This window comes from Sus scrofa, chromosome 3 (genome assembly GCF_054392235.1).
Source record: "Sus scrofa isolate SSC_HxYL_T2T_F1_AM1 chromosome 3, Sscrofa_HxYL_maternal_Yorkshire_Landrace_v2.0, whole genome shotgun sequence".
NCBI lineage: Eukaryota > Metazoa > Chordata > Mammalia > Artiodactyla > Suidae > Sus > Sus scrofa.
In genome coordinates this window covers 34,674,307-34,682,109 of record NC_139385.1, presented here as the reverse complement: position 1 = coordinate 34,682,109, position 7,803 = coordinate 34,674,307, and the positions used below count along the sequence as shown (strand labels likewise).

Sequence of the window (7,803 nt, the reverse complement as noted above, 5' to 3'; positions counted from 1 at the left end):
GACAAAAAATGTTGCTAGCGACAGAGGGACATGTTACAATGATGAAGGGGAAGTTACAACAGTTACACATACATGCACTTAACAATGGAAGTAGAAGGAAGGAATAGAATGAGAATGTGTGTTTCCAGAAGCTTTCCTTGGAACCACTGCAGGTTCTTTACCTGGGGGCCTCCTCTCTCCTCCATCCTAAAGTATCATCATCCGCAAGTGCTGCATAGTGGCAGCGTTGATGCAGAAAAGAAATCACTAGCAGGCAACAGCCTCAGGAAGGAGGCATTATCATTTTTAGGTAAAGAGGAGATGTTTAAGAGCCTGTTCTAAATAGCAAGACTTCTGGTCTTCATAATTTCATCTTCTCAAGTCTCCTTTCCTTCCACTGGTTTCTTTCTTGCTACATCTCATTTCTCAGTAGTTCTGGTCTTGATGCTAGAAACCTTACATTCTCTGCATTGAATTAGCATGGCTTTAATGCCAGACCTACTCTGTGATTGAAAGTGCCATCTTCTGAGGTGACAGGAAACCATAATTACTGATTTAAAATTCCTCTATCCTTCTCCAACTTCTAAGGAGGTTGACTCCCAAGAATAATTCCATGAGTGGGTTGAGGAGTCTCTGAGTGGGATGTAAACTGGAGAAGTCTGGAAAGGACTGCACAGCCCTACCTAAGAGAAGGAATCTGCAAACTGTAGATACCAGGGGTCTAGGGTAGTACATGGGGACTCTGGAGCCAGCGTGCCCAGTCAGGGGTGGGAGAAGAAATAAAGAGGGGATCCAGGGAGGTGTAAAAGGTCTATAGAGAGAAGAGATGCAAATCCAGAGACCATGTAGAGATTTAGGAATCTGGCATGAGCAAAATAACCGTCTCTCAATAAAACCTTCAATTAAAAAAAATAAGACATTACTTACTGTTGGGGATGGGTTTGTTGTTTTTGTTTTGCACTTCATTTTTGTTAATTTGTTTTTGATGTGATGATGTGCCAAGACCAGCCCGTAGAAGCAGGGGTTGTTACTTGTGGGCTACGTTGAGACTAGGTGGCCAGCTCGTCAGGTCAGCACATCCATGAATGCTGGCCTAACCTTTTACCAGCTCTGCCTGGTTACAGGGTTTGCAAGATGAATGGGACATTGTGTCTGCCCTCAAGGAATTGATGGGCTGGGGAGAGAGAGACAGTAGCTGATAATTCTCTACCATGGTAAATGCTTTATCAGAGGGAAGATCTCGGTACCTTGGGAGCTCAGAGGCTTCTGACCCAGCCGGGGGACCCTAGGAAGGCATCAGACCCCTGGGTTCATCAACCAGATGAGGAAGGGGACAGGCAAAATCACTGAAGTGCAAAGCAGCATGGTGCTTCCCAAGACCTCAGAGTGGTTCATTAGTAACAGAACAGGAGTTCCCGTCGTGGCACATCGGAAAGGAATCCGACTAGGAACCATGAGGTTGTGGGTTCAATCCCTGGCCTTGCTCAGTGGGTTAAGGATGCAGCATTGCCGTGAGCTGTGGTGTAGGGTGCAGACGTGGCTGGGATCTGGCGTTGCTGTGGCTGTGGCGTAGGTTGGCAGCTGTAGCTCCGATTGGACCCCTAGCCTGGGAACCTCCATATGCTGTGGGTGCGGCACTAAAAAGCCAAAAAGAAAAACAAACAAACAAAAAACAGAACACAGCTTGTGTGGGTTCCACGCCTTCCTGGCCTTCCTTCTTTTCCCCCTTCTCCCCTCCTTCCTTCTCATGCTCATCTGTTCACCTGTTAGAGTTCATCCCATGTCCTCTGTGTCCAAAGTTTGGTGCTTGGAGCCAGGAATAAAACAGAAGAAAAACAGACTTATCCGTTGCTCTTGGGGAACTAATTATGCCAAGAAAAATACAATTTCCACCTGTGGTGACTGCACCGAAGGAGAAGTCCAGGTAGGGTTGCTAGGTAAAAATACCAGTTCATTTTGAAGTTTAGGTAAACAGCAAATAATTTTTTTAAGTATAAGTATGTCCCATGCAATATTTGGAACATTCTTTTTTAAAAAAATTTTTTAGGTAAATTTTATTGGCGTATAGTTGACTTAGGAAGTTGTGTTAGTTTCAGGTGTACAGTAAAGTAGATCAGGAATACACGCACATAGATCCATTCCTTTCAGAGTCTTGGCCCTTAGAGGTTATTACACAGTATTGAGTAGATTACCTTGTGCTATCCAGTAGGTCCTTGTTCCCTCTCTATTTTTTGGATAGCAGTGTGTATATGTCAGTCCCAACCCCCTAAATTTCCCCTCCCACCCCATATTTCCCCTTTGGTAACCGTGAATTTGGTTTCAAAATCTTTGAGTCTGTTTCTGTTTTATAAGTTCTTTTATATCACTTTTTGTTAGAGTCTACATCTTAGTGATATTATTTGATTTTATTTTATTTTTGTCATTTTCAGGGCTGCACCCACAGCATATTCCCAGGCTAGGGGTCGAATCGGAGCTGTTGCTTCTGGCCTACCCCGCAGCCACAGCAACGCCAGATCTGAGCCTCGTCTGCAGCCTACACCACAGCTCACGGCAACGCCGGATCCTTAACCCACTGAGCAAGGCCAGGGATCGAACCCACAACCTCATCGTTCCTAGTCGGATTTGTTTCCACTGTGGCACGACAGGAACTTCTCCGTGATCTCTTTTCTAAAAATTGTATTGGAGTAGAGTTGACTTATAATGTCGTTTTAGTTTTAGGTGTACAACAAAGTGAATCAGCTATACATATAAATATATCCATTATTTTCCCCGTGTAAGTTATTACAAACTATTAAGTAGATTTTCCTATGCTATCCAGTAGGTTCTTATTAATTGTCTGTTTTACACAGGAGTGTGTATGTGTTATTCCCACCCTCCCAATTCCTCCCTTCCCCCCGTGGTGTCACCGATTATAACCAAGAGATTGGGTCTTGAAATCTGTGAGTTTGTTTCTGTTTTATAAATATGTTCCTTGTATTTTCTTTTTTTTTTTTTGTCTTTTCGCCTTTGCTAGGGCCACTCCTGCAGCATATGGAGGTTCCCAGGCTAGGGGTCGAATCGGAGCTGTGGCCACTGGCCTACACCAGAGCCACAGCAACGCGGAATCCGAACCACATCTGCGACCTATACTACAGCTCGTGGCAACGCTGGATCCTTAACCCACTGAGCAAGGCCAGGGATCGAACCTGCAACGTCATGGTTCCTAGTCGGATTTGTTAACCACTGCGCCATGACGGGAACTCCAAGTTCCTTGTATCTTCTTATTTGATTCCACATGTAAGTGATATGACATGTTCGTCTTTGACTTACCGCACTCAGTATAATCTCTACCATACTGATGCTACAGATGGCATTATTTCATTATTTTTAATGGCTGCATAATATTTCATTGTATACTAAAACTTGGGGGAGTTCCCTGGTGGCTCATCAGGCTGAGGATTGGGTGTTGTCACCATTGTGGCTCAGGTTGCAGCTGGGGCGCCTGTTCGAAATCTGGCCCAGGAACTTCCACATGCTACAGACACAGCTCAAAAAATTTGGTGGGGGAGGAGGAAACAGAGTGGATAGAAGCAGAGGCAGCCTGGACAGAGCATTTGAGAGGCAGTCCCTGGGGCTTGAGCACAGATATATAATTCACTGGCAGATGGAGAGAGGAGAAACCGTTGGAAAATGAATAAATATGTCACGTTTGTAAGGAAAGTGGCGGACAACTGAATGTCAGATCCGGTGACTCAGTGTATTGATTCTAGAAGATTAGTCAGAAGTGATGTGCACTGGACTGACTTAGCCCTTCTGTTGCCAGATGTCAAATAATTCAGACGTGGAGGCCTGTCTCCGGGCAGCACAGGCTTCTTAAACTGTGCAGCGTCATCCCCAGATGAGTCTGACTTTGCCTGTAAACATGCAGCCGCAGAGAATTTCAAAAACTGGAAAGAGTTTCCGGAAGGCCAGTTTATTTCCGTTGAAATATAAAGTGCAGAGTGACTGATCTGTCAGAGAGAAACCTCTGGGGAAACCTTTCAGTAAACCAGGCAGGCGTGTCTGCCACATGGATGGAAAACCAGGGAGAAGAGGATGCCCGAGTGTCCTGCACACGACCAGGCTGCAGGACTGGACCAGAAGCCCCGTAACTGTGCATCAGGCTGGCCCTAGGAGCAGTGGTTCTCAACCAGGGGTGACTGGGGGACATCTAGAGAGGTTTTTTTTTTTCTTTTTAAGGCTGAACCCGCAGTGTATGGATGTTCCCAAGCTAGGGGTCGAATCGGAGCTGCAGCTGCTGGCCTACGCCACAGCCATAGCCACAGCCACGCAGGATCTGAGCCGTGTCTGCAACCTGTGCCGCAGCTTGTGGCAACGCCAGATTGTTAACCCACTGAACGAGGCCAGGAATCGAACCCACATCCTTACAGACACCATGTCGGGTTCTCAACCTGCTGAGTCATGATAGTAACTCCTGGAGACCTTCTTAGCTGTCACAACGAGGGCGGAGGGGTGCAACTGGCATGGAGTGGGTAGAGGCCAGATGCTGCTAAACCTCCTGCAGTGCCCAGGACAGCCCCCACGTCTCCCACCAAAGATTTATTTGGCCTCAAATGTCACCAAGGCTCAGGACAAGAAATCCTGGCCTTGAAGCAATGATGTGGGGAGGATGGGAAATGTCATTCGGACTCCAGTGACAGGAACGACGTCCTGTGCTTTCAAGAGTACAGATGTCCCAAGTGAAGTTAGTCCGACAGTGAGACACCGGCATCATATGCTCTCACTTACATGTGGAATCTAAAAAAAGGATACGGTGAACTTCTTTGCAGAACAGAGACTGACTCACAGACTTAGAAAAACTTAGAGTTTCCAAAGGAGACAGATTGGGGAGTGGGGGGATGGGCTGGGGGTTTGGGATGGGGAGAAAAAAAAGTTTGTTCAATATTGGATTGGTCTAGTTGGATGCAACCAGTATTTTCCTTATGGGAATATTATTAACTGATGTTCTGATTTCTCTTATGATTAAGTAGCAAATCAAGCTTTCTATTTCTTAGTGGAAAAAAAGAAAAAGTACAGCTATCCCTCAGTATGGCGGGGAATTGGTTCTAGGACCCCCACAGACACCCAGACCCTCAGATGCTCAAGTCCTTACTCCAGCCCTCCGGGTCTGCAGATGTGGGACCCAGGGCCAGGGAGGGCTGACTGTATTATTATGGGTGGCAGGGCCTCTGAAATACCCTGAAAGGCATCCTTTAAAAAAACCTTTTTTTAAATTACAATATAGTTGATTTACAATGTTGTGTCAATTTCCGCTGTACAGCAAAGTGACCAAGTCACAATGAATACATACACCTTCTTTCTATCCTATCTTCCATCCTGTTCTATCACAAGAGACTGGATACAGTAGGAGCTCACTGCTCATCCATTCTAAATGGAGTAGTTTGCATCTGCAAACCCCAGACTCCCATCCATCCCTCTCCCTCCCCCTCCCCCTTGGCAACCACAAGTCTGTTCTCTATGTCTGTGAGTCTGTTTCTGTTCTGTAGATAGATTCCTTTTTGCCACATTTTAGATTCCACGTATAAGTGATATCACATGGTCTTTTTTTTTTTAGAGCCGCACCCTCAGCATATGGAGGTTCCCAGGCTAGGGGTCCAATCAGAGCTGTAGCTGCCAGCCTATGCCACAGCCACAGCAACGCAGGATCCAAGCCGCGTCAGTGACCTACACCACAGCTCAGGGCAACCCCAGATCCTTAACCCACTGACCAAGGCCAGGGATCAAACCCACAACCTCATGGTTCCTCATGGTTCCTAGCCGGATTTGTTAACCACTGAGCCATGATGGGAACTCCCACTTGTTTGTGTGTGTGTTTTTTTTTTTGTTTGTTTGTTTGTTTGTTTGTTTTTTGTCTTTTTGCCTTTTCTGGGGCTGCTCCCTTGGCATATGGAGGTTCCCAGGCTAGGGGTCCAATTGGAGCTGTAGCCACCGGTCTATACCAGAGCCACAGCAACGCGGGATCCGAGCCACATCTGCAACATACACCACAGCTCACAGCAACACCGGATGCTTAACCCACTGAGCAAGGGCAGGGATCGAACCCGCAACCTTATGGTTCCTAGTTGGATTCGTTAACCACTACGCCACGATGGGAACTTCTATTTTTGTGTGTGTGTGTGTGTGTGTGTGTGTAACTTCATTATCCGCACACAGTGTTTGACATTATGCTGCACATGTCCCTTTGCCCCCCCCCCCTTTTTAATCACTAAACATTACGTTTTCAGGACTTCTGCATGGTGGTACATGTAGGCCAATTCTTTTCTTTTTCCAACTGGTCAAAGTAGTTCTAATATACGAACATACCACAAATTCTTCAACCAATTGATAATCTATAGGTGGTTTTCAGTTTTTGATTATTACCAAACACTGCTGTCATGGCCATCCTGATAGATATGTCTTTTTTTTTTTTTTTTTTTTTTTTTGGTCTGTGCCCATGGCATGTGGAAATTCCTGGGCCAGGGATCAAACCCATGCCACAGCAGTGACCCAAGCTGTGCAGTGGCAACACTGGATCCTCAACCTGCTGCACCACCAGAAAACTCCAGGTAGGTCTTTTTGACCTCGGGAGCAAGAGTTTTTGCAGGGTATTCATCTAGAAGTGAAAGCGCTAAACAGACAGTATGCACACCTGCCATTTTTCTTATCTTTTTTAAGGCCGCACCTGTAGGTATGGAAGTTTCTGGGCTAGGGGTTGAATCAGACCTACAACTAAGGCCTACGCCACAGCCACAGCACTCCGAGATCCAAGCCCCACCTGCGACTTGTGCTGCATCTTGTGCCATCCCTAGACCCTTAGCCCACTGAGCCAGGCCAGGGGTCAAACCTGCATCCTTGCTGACACTATGTCGGGTTCTTAACCTGCTCAGCCACAACAGGAATTTCCACACCTTCACTTTTTCATTTTTTGTCTTTTATCCTTTTAGGGCCACACCTGCGGCATGTGGAGGGTCCCAGGCTAGGGTTCTAATCGGAGCTGTAGCCACCAGCCTACGCCACAGCCACAGCAGTGCAGGATCTGAGCCGTGTCTGCGACCTACACCACAAGTCATGGCAACACCAGATTCTTAACCCACTAATCGAGGCCAGGGATTGAACCCACAGCCTCATGGTTCCTAGTCCGATTGTTTCCTCTGCTCCATGATGGGAACTCCCACACCTTTAATTTTTAACAAATGTCAAATTGTTGTCCAACTGTGATTGTATAAACTTAAATGCCTCCCAGTAGGGTATGAGCTGCCATTTCCTTACATTCACACCAAACAACTGTAAGTTATCAAGATTGTTAGAAGTTTGCCAGTCTGCAATTCCCTGGTGCTCTAGTGGTTAGAACTTGGTGCTTTCACCGAATTGGCCCAGGTTCAGTTCTGGGAACTGAGATCCCACCTCAATCCACTGCATGCCATAGCCAAAAAAAGAAAAAAAGAAAAAAAAGAAAAAAAGCCTCTCATGAGGGTGAAGTGGGTTTTTGTTATTTTATTTTTGCATTTTTCTGATTACCAGGAGATTAAACATCATTCATCTTTTTACTGGATATTTGAGTTTACTGTTTGGTGAATCCTTAGTTCATATCCTTTCACTGTTTTTTTTTTTCCTATCGTGTTGTCATTTTCATATTGTTTATGTTTCGTTCCTGATCTTTTGTATATTTGTGTATAATTTTAAAAAAAAGGTCTGTGGCTTTTTTAAAAAAAAATATTTTTGGAGTTCTTGTTGTGGTGCAGCAAGAAACAAATCTGACTAGTATTCATGAGGACGCAGGTTTGATCCCTGGCCTTGCTAAGTGGG

General features: G+C 45.7%; 1 protein-coding gene across 3 annotated transcripts in view; it reads left to right on the top strand.

Annotated features, from left to right (window-relative positions):
- BMERB1 (bMERB domain containing 1) overlaps positions 1-7,803 on the top strand; it is a 138,577-nt gene that overhangs the window by 39,248 nt on the left and 91,526 nt on the right. The gene's annotated exons all lie outside the window — the stretch shown is intronic.